Here is a 23,679-nt window from a genome sequence, read left to right as displayed (position 1 = left end):
TGCTTGAATCAAGAATAGCGATATTCTTGTAATACTTATTTTGAGAAATATTTTACTTAAAATAAGATGTTAATATCATAATATCCTTATCAAGACTATTTTTCTTAAATCAAGAATCGCAATATTCTTGTAAATACTTATTTTGAGAAATATTTTTCTTAAAATAAGATGTTAATATTATACTATCCTTATCAAGAATATTTTTCTTAAATCAAGAATCGCAATATTCTTGAAAATACTTGTTTTGAGAAATATTTTACTTAAAATAAGAAGTCAATTTCACACTACCCTTATCAAGATAATTTTTACTTGAATCAAGATTCGCAATATTCTTTAAAATACTTATTTTGAGAAATGTTTCACTTAAAATAAGAAGTCAATATCATACTATCTTATCAAGACTATTTTTACTTGAATCAAGATTCGCAATATTCTTAAAAATACTTATTTTGAGAAATGTTTCACTTAAAATAAGAAGTCAATATCATACTATCCTATCAAGACTATTTTTGCTTGAATTGAGATTCGCAATATTCTCCAAAATACTTATTTTGAGAAATGTTTCACTTAAAATAAGAAGTCAATATCATACTATCTTATCAAGACTATTTTTGCTTGAATTCAGATTCGCAATAATTTTTAAAATACTTATTTTGAGAAATGCTTTACTTAAAATAGATTGTCAATATCATACTATCTTATCAAGACTATTTTTGCTTGAATTCAGATTCGCAATAATTTTAAAATACTTATTTTGAGAAATGTTTTACTTAAAATAGATTGTCAATATCATACTATCTTATCAAGACTATTTTTGCTTAAATTGAGATTCGCAATATTTTAAAAAAAACTTATTTTGAGAAATGTTTTACTCAACATAAGAAGTCAATATCATACTATCCTATCAAGACTATTTTTGCTTGAATTGAGATTCGCAATATTTTAAAAAATACTTATTTTGAGAAATGTTTTACTTAAAATAGATTGTCAATATCATACTATCTTATCAAGACTGTTTTTGCTTAAATTGAGATTCGCAATATTTTAAAAAATACTTATTTTGAGAAATGTTTTACTCAACATAAGAAGTCATAATAATACTATCCTATCAAGACTATTTTTGCTTGAATCAAGATTCGCAATATTCTTAAAAATACTTATTTTGAGAATGTTTTACTTAAAATAGATTGTCAATATCCTTATATACACACAACTGTCAGAGCAGTTAGCACTTCAGTTTCAACTGATGAAAGAATCTGGGTAATCAAGCTGCGCTTTGAATAATGATTGCACTGCAACCTAAAGAAAATAATATTGATTTAATATTTTTTTATAAATATTCAAGTTAATATGCTTAAAAACTAAGTTGTGCTTTAGTTGGGGAGCTATGCAATGTAACAATGAAATTGGTCAAAAAAAATGCAACATAAACTTTTAGAGTGTATAATGCCGGGGGCCTAGAATAGTACCCAAAGTCCTATAGTTACTATAGGTAATAGTCTTGTATAACAGTACCAGCTAGGCCTAGGAAATAGACGTACGTATTTCTCTAATAAAAAATAGTTTAAAATGCATAATTGTTGTAATTTTGAAGTAAAATAGCTTACCTGTGGAATCTTGTTTCTTTCCTTTAATTTTAGTAGAAAGAAAGCAGCATTTTTTTATACTATTATCTGCTTGTTCATCCTCTAGTTAGTAGGCCTTCTTGCTGAACATCAACAAGATCATTATATTAAATAATCATTAACAGTGAGTAACAATACTAGAATTATCGGTACTATCGTCAGTTGATAAATCATCCCTTTTTTAATTGTTGTTTTCTTCATTAACTTCGTCAGTCTCCGGGTCTAGCTAGGCCTAGTTCTACTTCATCCTCAATTGGCATCCTCGTTTTCTCCAGGCATACTGATGTTACCATCGTCAACTGCAGGAGGTTGCCGATTGTTATACTCGTCTTTAAAATGGCGTCTTATGACATGCTTGTAAAACGAATTGTAAATTCCAAAGCTTGCCGGGCAACCACCAATTCCATATGTTATTGGAAAATTCGGAATATTTCCATGAATTGAATTATAATGCCTTAGCAATAAATATAGAGTAGGCCTAGATAGGCGCGTTAAACGTACAATTCAGCGTACAACAAGTTGAATAAGACCACATTTTCTTCAATAATAATAATAATAATAGTTCATTCTTATATAGCGCATATAAGCAAGCTCTCAATGCGCTGAACATTATTACCCCAGTCATTTCCTGATCAAACACCTATGGAAACATACTCCCATATATGCAGCTAGTAATCAGCGCAAAGTTGTGTCTTGATCTAACCGGGTACCCATTTATACACCTGGGTGGAGAGAGGCAAACGTAAGTAAAGTATCTTGCCTAAGGATACAAGCAATGCGGCGAGAGTTGGATTCGAACCTCGGTCTAACGATCAGTAGTCGAACGTCCAACACACAGCGCCACACGCCCTCAATGAAGGCTAAGCAACCAGGCTTAGGCCTAGCCTAGCCTAGACCTGTTGTGATTGTATATACAGATTGGGAAATGTGTCATCATGATGGATGGGGAAAATTCCTCCATTATTCATAAATCAACAATCACAATACTGTACCTACTTCGGTTTACTGGCACCAACTTGTCGCATTTTTCGGACTGCCACAAACATGTGTCATTATTTATGTATGTCGTATTACTGTTGGTCCAGACGTTTTATAGATTTGCTTTAACGTTGAGCAGTATAATGACCTTATACATTCTGGGGTAAAGGCCAGCGATAACTTTTTGGATAGTTGAAACAACACTGTGTGGGGTCGATGACCCAGCTAGCTCCCGGATCATGGCCAACGGTTTTTTTAAAGTAATCATTCAAAATCTAGAGTTTATAAGTAAAAGACACCTTTCATCGCAATTTATATATTCAATGCTTCAATAGTAAGATTAGTCTAATATAATGTCGAAGGAAGACGTTTTGTCGAAGATCCGAGAAATAGATGATGAAGTGGCCAACATTTTAACAGGTTCGTCAATAATAATTAGGCTAGGCCTAGGCCTAGGCTAGGCCTATATTTTAATAATATTTTTTTTTAATCTACCACTGCCAGCAGTCTAGGCCTAACCTAGGCCTCTAGGCGGCTAGGCTCCCTTCCTAGTTAGTTGGTCTAGCCTACTATGCCTGTACTGACAGGAGGTGTATAGGTATAGCTTAGCATTTTAGTTCAGACTTTGACAGAGAGGACAAATATTGTCGGACCTAGGCTATTTCAGCTAGGTATATGGCCTAATATTAATAATAAATAATAGACTATAATGTAACAGTTATTTTGTAATGTAGCCATGAAATATCTACGAAGGATTTGTTTTAAGGTAGATGTATATGAATAACTAAGTGTTTAATTATATTGTATTTGTTTTGCCATTATTTCAATTAATGCCCTCATGTTTATATACACATATTCCAATGAGAAATATAATGACATTTAAAAAAACCATTGTACTGCATAACTAAAATTGTTATATCAAATTTCTTTTTAAAAAAAACGTTATTTAAATTATTTTTTAGATAATTGAAGAAGTTCGAAGGATACTACTAGGATAGGCAGAGGAATCAAAAACAAAAGAAAGCTTTTTAAAAAAGTGCTTAGCAAATTTGTCCGAAGAAGTGAATAATATAGTTTATTTTGGTATTTCAAAAAGAAACACCAGTCCTCCATCTGGTAAGTACAGTGTATGTTGTTATGCCTTTATCTATTCATAAATAGTTTTATAATGGTAATGAGGAAAATACGTGTACATATTGTGTACGTATTTAACAGCTTGGTTTCACCGTTCAAGCTAGTGTCATGCACTCCTCCCTTTAACAACTAAAATTAAATAAATGACTTATGAATAATAATTTTTGACAGATTAATGCTCTCCTGGCCAGCCCACCCTTTCCCCTTCCTTTTACCTTGACTACCTACAAAACTGTAGGCTACATTAACAATTTGAGCTATATCAAGTTTATGTCCGTACATTATTCCACTCATTTATTAATTTAAATAAATTTATATAATGTTTTCAATTTGTTATTTTTGTTTAGGTTCAAAGATAACCCATATATTGTCAAATCTGTCAAACATATTTGTTGGGAAAAAATCGTCAAAAAAAGTCTGCCGACCTTGTAGACAACCTGAAGGTATTTAGTGTTTTTAAAATTTAAAATAATATTATGTACATTAAAAAAAAAGTTGTCTTTAGTTGAAAAGTGTTTTTTAAAAATCAAATTTATCGTAGCTTAAAATTTGAGGTATATGTTTACAATAATTTATTAAAATCAAACAATTAAACAAAATTTACATTTAATTGTATGATTGTTATTATAAACATATTGATACGGAATAAAAGCATCAATCAGGATTGAGCACCGTTTTGCATATTGTCTTCCTAAATAGTAATATTAAAAATAAATTTAGATCTTAATAATTTAACTAAAAATAAGAATAATAGATATACAGCCAGGCCTTTCTTTGGGATCGGTATAAACAGGCAACGTTTGTAATTAAAAAATTCAAATGCATATTCCACCCACCCTTATGTCTTATAATGTAAAATTCTTCTTACCACTGTTCTAATATTGCGTCATGTTTTTGTGTTTACCGCCCCAGATATAGGACTCTAAAAACCATACCGTACCCAATTACAGTAATAGTTTTATAAATACTAAAACTATTATTAATCTCTTTTCATGTTTAGGAACATGAATGAAGATCCAGAAACCTGGTCTTCACGCCGATCAGGCAATATGCCGGTATTGCTTTTGGACACAGAAATGGCCTACATTAAAGTTGAGCAAACAATTCTAACTACAATGGAGAAAGCAAAATTAGATGAGGCTCTAGTTACTCTCCTCTCCACTTTTTACCTTCTGAATTTCGATTATCCAAAATGACAAGAAGTAGGCCTCACTATCCTTCAACAGTTAGTGATTGGTGATGAAGAGACACCTGTACACTTGGCAAAGGCTGTTGAAGCATCATTAATAGACATTAGTAAATTTAAAGACACCTAATAGTTTAAAGCCCAGGTGCGGGAGAAGAATTTTACGAAATTTGTATTTGACCATTTTAATGTTTTTAAGTTTTCTTTTGATGGCATTTAATTATTAATAAAAACAAGTTTTTTTTAAAGAAGTTGTATATATTATTGTACCTAATGTCATATTTGTACGTAAATTGTAGTTCTTAATGAAAATAACAGTATTGTTAATATTATGTTTTATAACATTCTTGAATTTATTTGTTTAAGTAAAATATTACTTAAAATGAGTATTCATTTATCGTTCTTAAAATTAATTTTTAATGATTTATATTTTATAGAATTCTTGTTTCAGGCAATTTTTTTCCCAATATAAGTAAGAATTTATTATTATTTAAGAATTCTACAAATAAAAATCGGAATATTCTTACTTATTTTAAGAAATATCTTGCTTAAAACAAGAATTCAACAAATAAAAATCGGAATATTCTTACTTATTTTAAGAAATATCTTGCTTGAAACAAGAATTCTACAAATAAAAATCGGAATATTCTTACTTATTTTAAGAAATATCTTGCTTGAAACAAGAATTCAACAAATAAAAATCGGAATATTCTTACTTATTTTAAGAAATATCTTGCTTAAAACAAGAATTCTAAAAAATACAAATCGGAATATTATTACTTATTTTAAGAAATATCTTGCTTAAAACAAGAATTCTAAAAAATACAAATCGGAATATTCTTACTTATTTTAAGAAATATATTGCTTGAAACAAGAATTCTACAAATAAAAATCGGAACATTCTTACTTATTTTAAGAAATATATTGCTTGAAACAAGAATACTAAAAATACAAATCGGAATATTCTTACTTATTTTAAGAAAAATATTGCTTGAAACAAGAATTCTACAAATAAAAATCGGAATATTCTTACTTATTTTAAGAAATATATTGCTTGAAACAAGAATACTAAAAATAAAAATCGGAATATTCTTACTTATTTTAAGGAAAATTTTGCTTAAAACAAGAATTCTAGAAAATACAAATCGGAATATTCTTGCTTATTTTAAGAAATATACTGCTTGAAACAAGAATTCAAAAAATACAAATCGGAATATTCTTACTTATTTTAAGAATAATATTGCTTGAAACAAGAATTCAAAAAATACAAATCGGAATATTCTTACTTATTTTAAGAAAAATATTGCTTGAAATAAGAATTAAATAAATACAAATGGGAATATTCTTACTTATTTTAAGAAATATATTGCTTGAAACAAGAATTCTATAAAATACAAATCGGAATATTCTTACTTATTTTAAGACAAATATTGCTTGAAACAAGAACTCTATAAAATGAAATTCGGTAAATTCTTACTTATTTCAAGAAAAATATTACTGGAAACAAGAATTCTGTAAAAAAAAAATCGGAATATTCTTACCTACTTTAAGAAAAATATTGCTTGAATCAAGAATTCTATCAAATAAATTGAGAAAAATATTGCTTGAAACAAGAATTCTATTTTAAAAAATCGGTAAATTGTTACTTATTTTAAGACAGATACTGCTTAAAACAAGAATGAAAAAACAATTAAATTCTTGGTAAGAATATTGATCTTAAGTATTATTTCTTGGTAAGAATAATTTTCTTGATAAGAATTTGTGTGATTCTTGTTAAGAATTTTACGATTCTTGGTAAGCAAAAAAGTATTGAAATACGGACAAGTCAAAATTTACTTGTTTCAAGAAATATTTTGCTTGAAACAAGTTTTTTTTTTCTTAAAACAAGAATCAGAATTTTGCTGTGTGAAAACCTCTAGGCCCAAGGCTTTCCCGTAAACTATAACTTAACCTAGGCAGAATTATAAAGACTCGCAAAGTAGGCCTACACTTAGCTATTAATGCTGCGGCCTCATTAGCATGTCAAGTTAATTTGTTGTGAATGTCAGCAATCTGAAGTGTTTGGTTACTTCCTTCATTCAATGACAGAAAGTATCAATTTAATTTTAATTGTTAACAGTTTTGTTAAAATTAACTTTCTAAAAAGAGTGCATTAATCCCCCAAGGAAATCCTTGATATCTTATCTATTTTCAATTATATTTAGTTACTCAATTTAAAATGATAAATTAAAGTATCAAGTTGATTAAGAATACTGTGAAGGAATATTTTAATGTAATACATTTTGGGTGGTAGGGCCTAAATAAAGAAAGTGTTACACAGTGGAAAATAGGAACACATTGGCGGATACAAAATTTAACACGCATTTAAACCTGAATTTTCACATTGAATGTTTACATGAATCATAAACAAAAATGAGCCAATGATGTAAGATTAATAAAAAAATATTGTATCCATGGATACAGGTTTGAAATTTATTAATAATAAAGAGATAACTGAAAGGAAAATGTTTACATCAAGGTAGAAATATGTAAGGAATCTAGTACAAATGAATTCATGATGACAATTTAATATTTGCTATCATCCCACAATGTAGGTTCAAGTGCTATACAAACATAGCCAAAATTATCTATATTTTTATTGACATTATTCATTCAAAGTCAATTGGGATTTACAAAAATAACCAAACTGAAAGAGTAATGTTGACATTGTAGTATGCCCTCGCCTAGAATTCAAATAGCCAAAATGAAGCATGTACAATGTTTATATTTATCAACATATTGTATAGTATTTCCAGATTTACTTAAAATTTTCCTTTGAAGTCAATATTGCTGATGCTTTACACAAACAGATACAAAGAATTTTAATTTTTTTTCTGCAGAAATCTTCAACAAACATCGATTATGAAGATCCTTTTGAAAGTGACAGTTTGCAAACAAATAGTCTGGTATATTAATCGATATTTCAAACCATGGTAGAAGCTCTGGAGCTATAAAGGACATGATGGAAGAACTAGGTTAGGTTCTCCACTATGATGGTCACCTTTTAAATTTGGTAACTTGTTGCAATTTCTAGTTTCTGACAAATTAGTAAATTGGCATTGTAGTCTTTATAGATTGAAGTATTATTTAAAAAAATTAAGTTATTTCCATCGAGAACAGAAATATTATTATGATGAATTTTGGTTAAATACCATCTTGAAAGCGTGGCACAAACCACATACAGTTGAACCCCTATTAAAGTAACTCTTTAATTCCTATGAATGCCATGTTAAGACATATGTTGCCTCTCGTTTAGTAACAAAGGGAGGGAAAGGTTCTACTGTACTTAAAAAACTAAATTCATGTTTTCATAGATTTTCTTTTTAAAATAAATGTTTTCCCATCATTGAATAAAACCAAAGGAAAACAATATTCATAGAGTCTTGAATTTGATGATTTTTTTTTGTTTTTGCATCAAAAGTTTTCTTTTTAGTTTTAGTTATAGAACTCTTTGGACTAATCTAATTGAAACTTGGTGAAAACATAATTAATTTTCTTGTATAAAATGAAACAATATTAAAGAAAAGGAAATGGTTGCAAATTGTACATATGTTTGTTTTATACCTTTAGGAAGTCGATCAAAGCCGCCAGACTTATGAAATCAACAATTTTTAAATAATAATGCATATTGTAACCCAAATGAAAACAAATTAAGAGGTTACACACTTGCAAGGAATGTATTGAATTGGGAAAAGGGTGGGATATGGACAAAGTGAAAGAGAAAACTTAAATTAGACATTAATGGGATAATATCTTTCAGAAATATGTTGGATTATGATAAAATATCTAATATAGAATTTGTTTTTTTTATTTGCATTAAGGTATAAAACCATCATAAAAGGCCTATGTTTGATGAGAAAATTATATCCAATTTTGAAAGGTCAATTTATCATTTTAAGATGCAAATTTTTCATTAGAAATATTTTACAAACAACACAATGTCATTTAGAAATTATGGGTCAGAATTGATACAACATGGCCATTAATGCAGTCATCCAATTTAACAGTAAAGATTACCATAGCAACCGATTAAACATAGCCTCTGCTCTAGTTATCTCTCCGCTTGCTGTAGATAGAATTTGTGAATAAAATAATAATTTATGACTCTATTAACATTATAGACATATCAAATTGATATTCGTAAGCTTCAGTGTGTACACATTAATGGACAACAAAACATATTAAGGATAAAATAAAAAAAAGAACTAAAAGTAATTCACAAAAAAAACATTATCACCCAACCAAAAAATAATTAATACCAAATGAATATTCTCAATAATAATTACTAAATATTATAGTTGACAACCAACATGCATAAAATTCTAATTAAATGCGTTTTTTAAACACGTGTCTATTGTAATAAGAAGCTAACTCTGGGTATCTGTTTATGTTCACAAATAGATTTTAACCATACATTTGCGTACTATATGCTATACACTAACAATACATTGACATTATGTTCCCATTTAATTATGATTACCCTATTTTTCAAGCATCTGGTTAATGTATGTACAGGTACAGAAAAGAATGACAGTGCAACAAGACTAGAATTGTCATAGTGAAGGTAAACTTCTTACATGATGACATTCAAAGGTTGGAAATGACCAGCAGTGGAGTGACAGAATGAATGGAGTTGATCCCAAGGTTCTGGTTCAAATCCTTTGTTGTTTACATATACATGTTTATTATTGGCATCCCAAATAACAAATTATGTAAATGTATGCATATTTTAACTAACTTTAAAACTTTCCCATCTGTGAATGGTCGGCTGCACACTGTGTGAGCATGCCTGCCAAATTCTATGATGCGTCATAAAGTATGGTAAGTTCTTTTACTTTATTAGAAACTTTAAAATAATATAATTGAAAGACAAATCTGTAAACAGAATCTACTAACATATCATATAAGGATTTCATAACTACTCGTTGGATGTCCATGATTAATATTTTGTTCATAAATGAAGGACAGTACGCTGACATAAGTGTGGATGAGTTTATACAAAAATCCCTAGAGGAAGATAGAGTTTGATTATGTACCAAAATCAATGACACATGGTATCGTTTCCTATGATCTATAGCAAGTGATGGGTGGATGGGATTTGCTGACAGAATATACTAGCCTGCAGCGGAACCATGTTATAAACAGTTTGGACAACTTGATAGTCGCCACTGCAGCAGCAAAAGTGCAAAGGCATGGATTTAATCAACATTATGAATTAATGAATGTAAATAAACCATACATACATTTATAAAGCAACATCCTTATGCATAATTTCTTTGAAATATATACTTTAGTATGCATCTATGAAGGAAACACATTATCACTTCATTGATTGATTCAAGCAAATATTATTTCTATATTTTAAAAAGTTAAATTCCGGATCTGGTTTTTCGAAAAACATGCTATGCACAGATTGTGTTCCATAAGTAAGACATATTGACAGTTAGGAATAAAATTAAAGTAAATAGTTTAATAATCTATAAAATCTTTGGATTCATTGAACAAAATAGTAGCAATCCAAGTTATGCTGACCTAGCAAACCCAAAATTATAATGAAACCGCATTTTATATGGCCAATCTGATTTCTCAATAAGCCAAGACAATATGCTCAATATACATTATTATGCTCAGACATTTGTAAATATCGTTTTTGAGCATGCAAATTATTGTGATTTGCAGTCCGTGAAGGACACGTAACTAAATACAGATTTGGCGCGCCATAACTGTCACTTGAAAAAATCTAGTTAGACATTAAAATTATTATTTCAAGGCTCACTCTTTTAAAAGAAGAGTTGGCCTAGAAAATTGAAAAAGTAAAAAATAAAAAAATATTATTTTCACTAAAGAGAATCTGCCATATGTTGTTTCTACTATTTCATAATTGCATTAATAATTTTAAAGAAAAGGTGCAGTAAATCATCATCAAAATTTCATGATTTACTAAATCTTTTTTACAATTGTTTTTATAGATATGGATGACTTTGGTCTATTTATCATTTATTTCAATCACAGTCAGGAAATTAAATAATCATATAGCAAATTTAACAGTCCATCTATGACCTAATTTATGATGTAACGTATAGTATTTTTACCTTTCTCATTTTCAAAACCAACAAAAAACTGTTAATAACATGTTATTGAACTATATCGACACCCAAATAAAGCTATAACTAATTGAATGAATGAATTTGGGATATTTGGAACCCTGAAAGGAATTCTGTGATTTTTTTTAAATGTTTGTTCCAAGAAGTTGAGTTTCAGTGTTTATTTTTGTTTCAACATCTCTTTTTTAAAATATTAAAATTCCAGCCACTATTTTCAGCATGAGTATTCAAAGTGCCCTGTATTCGTGAACATTAATATGGTTTTTTTTTACTATAATATTTTTGGTTTAAAAATTGTAAATAAACAATGCATCATTGGAAGGTTTCAGTCAGTGGATTTACAAGATTGTCGGTCGTTCAACTGATAAATACACTACATAATTATCAGTTATTGGAAACAGCAGAATAGGAAGATACACTCCTGACATTAATGCATAGAAACTCTCAAGCAGTTTGAAACCTTCATTTGAACTCTGGTTATTGTACAATAGTTTCATATCTAGTACACATTAATTGTTTCAAGAGAATACACTTCTCACAACACTATGAAATACCTACTACAGTCTTGATTGTAAATTAATATACAGTAAAACTCATATTAATTAAGGAACACCCTCTGAATAAGGGTTGGCCATAGTATTACTTATTAAAACATTTCCCCTTGTTCATTTCACAGGAAAGTGTCCCCTTAATAGGTGTTCCAAAGGAGGGGTTCTACTATATTAGTGCATGCTGTTTATAGCAACAGAAAGAAACATTTTATCATCCTTTCATTTCATGTCCAAATGCTGGGATCAAACACTTTAGAATTTTTATTTCTTGAATGCAAGCAAGCATAATTTATACATATGGTCATCAGTACACACATCATCCACACATGTGTATCAAAGCTTTCACTGTTACAGTATAGTGACAGTAATAATTAGTACCAGTTATATTGACCTTGTTTTTTGGCTTCAACAACCTGTATCAAGAACCTATGGCTTCAGACACAACCACACAACTTGTTTGTGTAAGAATTTTTTTTGTGTGTGAAAATTCAGTGTGGCAGATAACATGTTTTATCTGGTGGGAACGGTAGTTCCTGAGTAAAACATGATTAAGGCTGTATTCACACCAGATGTGAATTGCAATTAGAAAAGCATTTTTAACTCAGTCGTAACAGAGTAGCATAGTAGTCCACATACGACAACAATATTGTTTAATTATTAAACAACAACAAATAATTTCTAGTTAAACTAAAAAGGCTTAAAATTTGACAAGACGTCTACAGCACTTTTGCAACTGAAGCAGTAGTTTTTATATGTGAAAAATGTAATATATTTACACATGTTGACCTAATGTGTGACTTTATTGATTATCTTAAGTCTGATAACCTAATTGATAATCCAATCATAAACAAGATAATGGTGAATCAATATTAACCTTAGAAATATAGGCCTAAAAATTAATACAGTATATCCAACCTTCTTGTTTGTAAACAATAAACGGCAACATTAATTTGATCTTTCTGGGGGTGTTTTGTAGAGAAATTTCATTCACGATTACAAAGAATATTAATGTGAGAATTGGACCATGACAACATTGGGGCAGCATGTGAATGCTACATAATTTCTGCCAATTATTATCAAAATAATGAAACAAAATCATGATACAATAACAAATATTATATCTTTCATATCATATCTAACAAGTGATTACTGTTTCTTTATTATTCAGGATGACTGCCTTTATTGTATTTTTTTGTTTACATTGATCAAATAATTTGATAAGGTTTCATCATTTGTGCTGGTTTGCGATTCTAAAATGATATATTGCTTATAAAAAAATTAATTTCCTCTATGAGAAATAAAACCAAGCAAAGAGTAGAAAAGAATTGTTTGTCTTCTTTAATTTTATACTTACAACATTTAAGTGAACATATTTTTATGAAAATTGTCATTACACACATTTAAAGGCAGTCATGATTAATTCTTTTACAAAAGAAGTTTTAGGTTCAAGTATATAAATATAATTTTCACAAATTGGGTGGCAATACAATTCATAAAACTTATTATGAATATACTCAAGTACAGAAACAGGAAATGAAATTGTGTAAGATAATAAAAATATATGGAGGAAACTTCTCAAGCCTACAGCCTAAAAACACAGGATAGCAAGGATTATCTAATAGGAGCTCGATATTGTCCATTAGTATAATCTTAATAATATCCTAAATTGAAAATACATTATTTATGTCAAAATTCTTACCATTTAATAACAAGATGCATCAAAATGTAAGATACATTTTGGTATGGAAGCAAGAAGTGACATACTGAACTAAGTTTTGGGTGGGCGAAATATTCTGGTCTTGAAGTACTTAACGACTCTAAAGAACAAAGAAATTGGATGTGTCTATATGTGTCAGCACATCGAACTACGTACCATCTCGTGTGGTCAACTAGCAAAGTGAAGACAAACAAGTATTGCGTTGTTGACTGTTTTCTACCAATTCTCCGAAGTATTGACAAATACTTTAAAATTATTTTCTATTAGCATAGAGGATTAGTTAATCAATTCCTCCGTGTTATTATTTTTTAATTTTTTGTTGGTGTTTTCAAAATTTGTGTTTGATATTAACTGGAAATATAATATTGAATCATCAAAATATTATTTTTGTCCAAAAACTGCATCATCAGACTTGATACAGATCAGACTATTGCAAATTCAGTATTCAATCCAAAATGTTCTATTTTCAGCAAATTGCAATCTATGCCAGCACATTATAGAACAGTCATAACACAGACTAAAAATGAACATATATATTAATAATTAACCTTTGACCTGAACAATCTACCTACAATGAAACCTACAGGCAAACGAACGGGGGAATAAAACAAGAAATCCAACTTCCTTCCAAGTTCATGACTTTGCTCAATTTTACATAAATCTCCCGAGATGTCTGCAATACCTGAATTTGTAACTTTAAAACAAAGATGAATAAATAAATTTGAATACGGCAGCGGTAAACAAGGACACTATATTCGGTGTTACCTTGCTTAAAAATTATAACTTAAGAGTTGCTGAAAGACAGCAAAGAAAGCTTATCTCTTTAGAATCCACCAGTAACTAGATGTTGGATAACCTTTGTTAAAAATTTAGTTCAATACTAATATGTATTGAAAATTAAGATCAGGCATTTCATGACCTTTGGCCAGGTGATTGTGCCCACATACCAATGGACACTAAAAACATCCTCGTTAAATCAGTATGATCCTAAAATCATTCAACATTGTCTAATAAGTCAGTGTTGACAGTAGAAATCAATAAAACCGAAGATGAGCCCAAAGAGGTGGTAAAAAAAATGTGAATTGAAGTACAGAAAGAAGTACTCTACTAACAGGCCCCATTAGCATATTACAGTATAAGCATCTTGTAGATGTTAAAGATATATTGTTCCCCTAAAAAATATTTTTTTAAATTTTTTTGTTGAATATGTTATTTTAATGTCACATAATAGTTATTCACTCTCACAAAAAATTGGGTCTGAAAAAAATTTATTTACCTGAGAAAAATGTAATTTAAAGCAAAAAATGGTCAAATTGTCTGGAAGACAATGAGTTTTTGGGTAATTTAACTGTTTATTTTGTCTTTTTATAGGTGAAATAATTTTTTCCCCCGTTTTTTTTTCTTATGGAAGTGAACAACTTCATTAAAACTGCAAAATGGCCTATTCAAAGTCCGATTTTAAAAATCTTTATTTTTCATGATTTTGGGGGACAATACATCTTTAATATGTGTCATGTGTAAAAGTAGGCATCTGCACAGAATACTGCAATATGGACTAATATGAATTAGGATATTCTACTAAAGTCCCATATTTCGAACCCTAACCTATTCAAATAATATTTATCTGTATAAATGGTTTTAGTGACCTGTCCCTAAATTAATATTTATCGATTTGTACAATTATTATTAGTAATAATGTAACAATAACATAACATGTAACATAATCTTAATTTTAAATTAAAATCACTTTTTTGTCATAGTTATTATTTTATTATACTATATATATATATTTTTTTTTTACTTTAGGCAAACTTTTTTAAAGGTTAAATACAGGTAAATTAAGTCACTATATTATATTCTATATTAAATGATAGCAACAATTCAGGAGTTGAGTTTGTCCACTCCACTCTAATCATCATTCTTCTTTCTGAATAAATATGATTCAGTGTTCTTGTCATTCAAGACGCTCATTTGACATTAACTTGGAAGATGATGCAATGATAAAAAGATTATCATATCAACATTTTGTTGTCTAACGAAAGTATTTTGGCCTCCAAAAACAAAAACTTTCTTAATACATAGTGTGTAGTCATCGTTTTCAGATGGAAAAAGAAATTATGACTTTACACATATATAATTACTATTGTAAAATTCTAATCAAAATGCAAATATATATTTCTTTGTTATTAAAAGAAATGTTTGTTTTCACTTGATTCAGAATTAAATCTTTTTGATTCAAAGTATGTTCACCATCAAATGTATCAAGGCACTGAATTTAATATGGTTGGTTAATGACCTTTCAATAAAATATATTAGTTTATAATTATCATTTTTAAAAATAAGGTCAATTACATTCAATAAGTTAAAGTTTAAACTTTCCAAATGTTCTTAAATCTGTTTAACCGATTAAAGCAAGGATACTTAAGTGTGAATGTAGAGCACCATGAAATTCATCAGTCAGGCATCAACATAACACACCATTAGCATGTTATATCTAGGCTTATATTTAGGATGTCCTAATTTTTAAGATCTCAGTGATGACCCCTACCTAAACTTCTTGAGTAGCTGACACTTATTTCTAAGGGCTTGATGTCGGCTTTCTCAGTGTATTGATAACGAGTGCAAAAGGTGAAGTTTCATGCTTGGATCTAGAGAAATTTAAGAGTCTACGCAGATAAAGAGACATTTTCTAGGTGCCAAGAACGACAACGGCGGCGGCATCTTGAACATAGCAGGACAAAGAATGTTTCTATGGCACCAAATTACACACACCCTGCATAACCCTCTCAGTTGATGTACTTTCTAATAAGAATACAGTAGCAAGACAAAGAATTGTTTCACACTCCCTACGTACACTCCTTGAATCAGTATACTTTTTAATACTGCTTTTAATAATTTAATGAAAGGTCTCCATATTTCTAGACTCTTTGGAATGTCATCTTGAATTTGCATTGATATTTTTGTATTCTATTTGCTGTATGTTATTACACTAATAACACATCACTATAGCTACATGATCATTGAATGGATAAATAATGGCATTATGGAGCAGGAGTTGGTTTCTATGTATAATTCGAACAAAATTATCCTGTTAAAGGCTATATACATAACATTATGGAAAAACATAAACAAAAAAAATACAAACGGTACAATATAGGTTAATGTCAGCACTTCATTTTACAATTAGGCTCTTCTATTTCAAAATCCTGAATCCACCACTTAATATAAATGCAAGGGTTAGAAGAAAGAAAGATATTGAAAGAATCAATATTTATTTCGGACTAAATTGATAAAATAAGTAAAATCATATTTAAAACAGAACAAAATTGACAAAACTACAGTTAGGCCATGTTCAGTTAAATTACCATTGCATTCATCAAATATTTTAAACCAAATTTTCATTTGTCTGACGTATATGTCTGGTTACACAAATTTGTTTTTCTTTTGGATCGTCAATCACAGTATACATTTGAATGACGACTAATTGAAGACACAAGCCATGCAGACTTATGAATAGCATATTGTTTGTTTAGACACGCTTCATTAAGCATTCTCTTCATGGAAACTATCCACATCTGAAGCATTCAAATGCACTACAAACTAAGGAGATATTAATCGCGTGACCCTTACAATATTAGTACCGGTAAAGCCACGGTTTAAGCCTTTATATCGGAAGTTACAATTTAACCAAGTTTATTGTTATTAGAATTTTATTTTCTTTATCCCAACGTGGAAATAAGTGGATTTAGTAGTAAAAGATTCTTAACACTATTGTGATCACAATAAATAACTTTTCCTCATTAACAAGAAGGAGCTTACACCCTGAGGGAAAGATAAAAGATTGCATATTATTATACTACCCAGTTTATGACACATGAACAGAATAAAGATAAATAGACGCATAAACTAAACTGGATAATTAATAAATAACCAGTTAGCATACCTCGAATATTAAGCAATTCATAAGGGTTTGAAGGTGCAACCTTTGCAAGCAACATAAAGGCAAAAACCATTTCAAACCAAACAATTTCAATGGACATAAAAAATATCTGTGTCTATGCAGGAGTAATACTCTACTCTACAGTATCTTATTGTCAATCAATATTTATATAACATACCCATCTCCCTGTAATTTATTGGTGGATTGTGGGTCACCTGATATTCAATAAATACTCTATTGAACCCATTTGACATCAAGAGTGTGCACATTTGTGTTATGCACATTCACTCTTGCAATCGCGACCTTCCAATCAAAATGACACAAACCTTCTTTTTATTTTACCTGCCCTACTTGAGCAATCCCCAGAATTTCTTCACAATTTAGCCGACAACCATTTTTCTGAAAAGTGTGAGCAACTCATTGACTTCATACTGTCAATCTATACCAATTCTAGGGTGACCCCATGTTTTATTATTGAGCTTTCTATGAAGATATCAACAGTTTGCAAATGGGTAGCAAAAGTGCATAATCCAGTAAAAATATTCTTTTATAATATATTATTAGTTCTATTATTCGCAAATTGTGTTACTGAACATCGGCTATTGACTGGGTTTTTTTAAAATCCAATTTAATTCAATTTCAAAGATATTCTAGGATGTCTTCATGGTTGAAATAATCTGTTAATTCATATCCTTTTTTTGTTTGCGTTTTGTTTCTTACTACCGGTATATCTAATGGGATGTATCACTTGTGTACACCACCAACACAAAAGGTGTAACTTATTCCTAAAGAATATACCATACCAATACAGCAGGTGTGTGATCTAACCAGTATGAGAAAAGAAAGTTTATTTTATATACATCAACAATTCTATAGATTTGCACCTGTGGAATTGTTTATTATGTACACAACACTCAACTAAAATAAATTATTTATTTATTTAATAAATATATGCAATTTCAGCAATTGTAGATTTGTTATGATTTCTAAATATTGTCATTATTATATTTATTACTGTTGTATTCTCTTTCTATCTTGTTTTACTCACTCTATTTCCTAATAATAACTCAGGCTTCCTTGTGATAACCATATACACATAGGTATTTCGCCATTAATATGCTGACTTGATCATTGAAAACTGGTTTGTGTAACTGTAGACAACATCTTGACTCTCTTTCAAACATAATCCTTTTTCTAATTATTACTTTCATTAAAAAAACAGTATTTCCTCTTTAGTTGTAACATTTGTTTATATAAATATTTTTAAATAATTATATATTCATGTATTTTTAATGATAAAAGCAAGTCAGGTGGCAGGAAATAAAATAGACACGCCATACTGTACACCTTCATATAATTCCAAAAATGAAACTGCATCACCATTTTCCAAAAACTTCACAATCTTGAACATGTTGTGAAGTTTAAATGATACCATAAATGATGAAGCAGCCAGCAATAGTCATATTTTTCAGATTTATTAGAGTATTGTTGCAAACTATTTTGTACAATCATGTACAATGATCAAGAATGGAATAAACAGGAATTGATATCTGTAGCCCAAGGATTTTAACATTTTTTAAATCACTATTACAGTTAATCAAACTGAAATTATTTATTAAGTTATTACATCACAAAATCAGGCAAAAAGCAATGTAATTTATTAGTGTGCATTTCCACACTAAATAAGAGAGAGAGAGAGAGCCCGAGGTCATTTCTAAATATAAACTTTGTCAATACAACAACTATGCAAATAAGAAGCAAATTACACTCCATCTTGAAATACAATAACAAATAAACTGAACATGCACATCACAACAATATTGTCTGCGTAGTATTGATGAATACGAATATGATTTGTAATGCGATTTTAATGGCTTTGGTACGATGGCATTAGTGAATTCACATTCATAACATTAGCTGTGTACGCAAATTGAACCCAATATACAATAAAAACCTACAGCGAGCAAAGAGACACACACATACAGGTATGAAAATTGATAGAATTTTAATCTCATTTCTAACATTTTATTTGTAATTGTATGTAGACATAGTATTGAATATATGAATTTGAAGTGCATCAAATTGAATAGTAGAGTATTGTAAATAAATTTAACTGAAAGAGAGAAATTTTAAACGGCCCAGTAAAAATGAATAATGCGTAAACAGTAAAGACTAACTATTATCATGATTGACAATGACAACATGCTCAAGAATAAATTAAGCAGTGTAGTTGTTTCTTCAAAAATGCATTATTTAATAATACATTTTTACTATAAAAGTAGTAAAATAGCATAACTATAGGGAAATCTTGTATTAGATTATACATAATAAACATGGTCATATTCCCCTTCCTAGCTACCTCCTCTATTTAAATCTTCCCCTTATAATTATCTTATGTAAATGTTTAAATTTCTAATAGAACAAAGTTGTAAAAAGCTTCATTTGTGATTTTGAGCCAAGACTTAAATCCCTGAGTAGGTACAACAATTAAAAAGAAAACGACGTAGGAAATTAATTGCACCTGTACATCACAGATAACAGACTTTCCTCTAAACAATCCACATTTATTTGTACATTTGCATAATCACCTGGGCTGACAATAGGGTCATGTGACCTAAACCATCAGACAGGACTTTGCAAGACGAGACACAAATTTCAATACTTTCAGTAAAAATAACTGTAATAATATTAATCATTTCCGTTGTGGCAAACCTCAATTGCTTATTGGTTTTAATTAATAATTACCAATATTTGATTTCCTTAATTCTATCAATTTCACTCAAGATATTTAATGAAGTGTTATTATATTACACTCTTCAATATCATTAACATTATGTTATTAATATTAATGTGTTACATATTATTTTATTTGGCTCAATGCCAAACAGACAACTTTCATACAAAAAGTAATTAGCTACCTTGACCCTATATTCCCAGGGTATCAACCTAGAAATAGATACTATGAAGGGAAAATATTTTGTGGAAGAGTGTTCCTTAACCCACAAGGTTCCTTGGCAAGACATTGTTGTATTCTTTAACAACCATTCCAATGATAACCGCAAGGGCCTAGATGGACAGGTTCTCTGGGTAGTAAAGAAATAGACAGGGCCAGAGATGCCAGGGGCAATTTTCTGATTTATAAATCCGTAACTGTCTTCCAATAACAAACAATAATTTAAGCCTAACACACGTGTACCAATTATGTGAAACTGAAAATTATCATTATTACTGTTGATGTATTTTGTTGGTCTAGTAATCAAATTATAGCAGTGTTACGTGTCTCATAGTCTACTATGATGCATAACAATAACATACAGAACAAAAAGCAAGTGATATTTCATGAATTTCACAACATAAATTATGATTATTATTGTTATTGGTTGGTCATAATTCAATTATTGCTTGTAGCCAGAATGTATAACTGTCTACCCGTACATACGTGCCCTTTATCGGACTTGGTAAAATGGTCAGAATTAATATTATTATCAATAAATAATTACAGGCACAATTGGTCAGTTCCCGGGTCAGTTGAACCGGAATATGCCAAAAAAGATTTCTATTAACCTTTTCTGAAACGCCATGTATAATTATATCAATTCTGGATATTGTAACGTTTGTCACATTTTTATAAAGGTTACAAAGCATTTGGGAAGACTTATTCCAGGTGGTCAAATGAAGGTGTTGTATAAATAATATCACATTACGCATGTAAATAAAGCCAGGTGGGGTCTTTTAGATGTGGATTCAGTCTGTAAACAGTGAAAACTTCTTATGTTTCGATTTCAACCATTAGGGTAGTGATTTTCAGTCGAATGAGTAAACATAATATAGGCCTACTGTAGATCAGTTTAAAGGCATGCATGATGGGGTTATGATCGGCCTAGAGGACTGAGTGTCTACCAATATACCACCCAAGCATAGACTTTGCAAGCTGTTATCACGTAGCATTGACGTAAAATTATTCATTCTTTACACGGCCATTGTGTTGTCATGGCAGAGATTGTTCATTTTCTGATTTGATATCCACGTCTTAATTGATGTATTTTAGCATTGGTAATGGCTAGATTAAAAATTCAACATTCCAATCAGCTTTTCTCAACATTTTTTATCTTCCAATGATTTTCATCGATTCATGTTGTTTTTGTTTTCTTTTATTATATGCTTCAATACTGAGAAATTTTTTTCTTACATAGTCTAAAAAATAGTAAATACTTTCATCCGTTTATTTTTCAAATTCATAATATTATAGTTTTTTAGGGGCTTTTTTTACACAGAACATTCTAAAATAAGTAACTGATTTGTTAATGGGTTAAATTGTATTTAACCACTAATTACGAATTAAAGTACGTTTGTTATAAAACATTAAAAGAAAAATAACCACTAATATTCTTATAATTCATAATTTAATAAATAATAATAATAATTTAACCCAGATATAGTACAATAAATCCAGGATACCACATGACCACATAAAATGGAAGCCAAACAGTTTTAGTATTATATTATACTGTTATGGTATTCTACAACCATTTTTTTTACAATTTAATGCATAGAATAGATGATGATAAAATTAGACTACTTGTCATTCATAACAATATAATTTCTAGTCTCACTATACATGAATTGATGAATTACTATAGATTTATTTTGTTACAGAAGAATTTTAAAAATGTTGAGGCATTCAAAAATTAAGAGAGATATTTCAGATATGATAGCAGGGTTTTCTGACTAACCCATTTACCAATTCAAATTGGGAAAGAGTCAGTCAGAAAACCTATCTGCATAAACTGAATGTTAACATGAACCTATGGTGTTGGTGCTATGGCAGTCAGAAGATGCATTAAAGTTTTCAGAGTATTGCTGATACATAGTTACAATTATTCTAACATCACCAATTTAACTCTGTTGTTTCAGGCGCCTCTGGTTTACAGACGAGATCACATCATCCCACATTTGTCAATTTGTTAACTGATCAAATGTAATTCTTATCTATACGATAGCTTACAAGAAAAACATCAGCACATGCCCCGAACAGTATGCCGTGTTCAATTACAACCTGTTAGTCTCATTGGTACAGCATGCATACGTTCATCGAAAGTGCAGGCTATTTAATCATATTCCTACATCCATTCATCATACACTCCTTTGAAATCAACCGGCCATATTTTTATTATTAAGTATGCCATTATGATTTAGAAGTGAACACAGTATGTGCTTCAACCTATCCCTTAATTCTTTTGCCGTTTCTCCACATGTGATATATTTAATTTAGATGCGGTAGCCACTCAACATCCTGGCTACAAATTTCTTTAATGTCTACTCACAGTCCCAAACAATGGCTAAAGAGTGAGGCAATTAGGTAACGTAATCAACACCTAGCGTGCTAAATTTGTCCTCATTAAAAACTTGTTATTTTACGTTGCTACTGTCAAAACTGGTTTAGACACCCCTGTTGATATGTAGTAAGACAGACATAAAGCATCTTAATGAAAGTCATATACATTTAGGGCATGTTTGTGCATACTTCAACTGTACTTCCAGGAAACTGTCAGCCTCTATCTCATATCAACAAGATCTAATACAGTGGACACAAGATCCAAGAGAAAAACATATTGATTGCAAATACTACATTGTCATTGCTTTTCAAATACAAATAAGCAATATATGTCACAAAATTAGATGTCAGAATAATGTTAGTAGGCCTATATTAATTGTGATTAATTATATATTGATGAATTAAAATATATTATTTAATTATCATTTAATTTATGTTATTTTTTATAAATAAAATATGTAGAATCACAAATTGTTTAGATACTGAATAAGACATGGCACACATCAAGCAGTAAGATTCGAACATAAGAGCATGTGATTGATAAGCAAGTGTGTTTAACCACCAACCTAAAAAAATGCCACTATAGTTTTTAATCTTTCATAACATGTGTTCATACAATAAAAATGTTCAGACGTTTGGTAAAGATATGAAGAATAATCAGTGATAAGTTGGTTAATTTGACTTTTGTAGTGGCATTGCCCTTCATTTTTTAGTCATCAGTCAATACACCTTAATAGAAAGTTCAACACTCACAATGTTACTGTTGCGTTCAATGATGGAGAATGGTCGGCAACAAGGGAAATAACTCACCACAGGTCAAGGGTCGCTGACAACTGGTACTTGTGTGCTGCGAGCCAAGGGAGTATATTTTCAATCATCGCCAAGATCTTTAGGGGGAAGATCAACTTTCCAGATAATAATGTTTATAATGGTTTTTGCCATACAAAGATGATTCATGTCAAAAGAAGAGGGAAATATAAATATGTGAATACAATTTTCATGATATGATGTAGACAAGAACTGAATAAAGAAGCCACATAATTGAGAACATTCAGTAGGTTTCTCGGAAG

General features: G+C 29.8%; 1 protein-coding gene and 2 long non-coding RNA genes across 8 annotated transcripts in view; 1 reads left to right on the top strand and 2 right to left on the bottom strand.

Moving 5' to 3' along the window:
- LOC144845293 (uncharacterized) overlaps nt 1-23,679 on the bottom strand; it is a 90,496-nt gene that overhangs the window by 51,269 nt on the left and 15,548 nt on the right. The window lies entirely within an intron of this gene.
- Nucleotides 758-2,731, bottom strand: LOC144844828 (uncharacterized). Its single transcript, XR_013612472.1, has 3 exons — nt 2,613-2,731; nt 1,608-2,103; nt 758-1,299 (listed from the first exon to the last, which is right to left on the bottom strand). It is a non-coding gene; the product is annotated as an uncharacterized LOC144844828 (long non-coding RNA).
- Nucleotides 2,814-4,867, top strand: LOC144844827 (uncharacterized). Of its 3 annotated transcripts, XR_013612470.1 has the most exons (4): nt 2,825-3,023; nt 3,566-3,719; nt 4,085-4,180; nt 4,738-4,867. It is a non-coding gene; the product is annotated as an uncharacterized LOC144844827 (long non-coding RNA). The 3 variants fall into 3 exon arrangements; XR_013612469.1 differs by lacking the exon at nt 3,566-3,719 and having other exon boundaries at nt 2,814-3,023; XR_013612471.1 differs by lacking the exon at nt 4,085-4,180.

Source organism: Antedon bifida, chromosome 6 (genome assembly GCF_963402885.1).
Source record: "Antedon bifida chromosome 6, ecAntBifi1.1, whole genome shotgun sequence".
Classification (NCBI taxonomy): domain Eukaryota; kingdom Metazoa; phylum Echinodermata; class Crinoidea; order Comatulida; family Antedonidae; genus Antedon; species Antedon bifida.
This window is presented reverse-complemented; position numbering and strand designations above follow the sequence as displayed.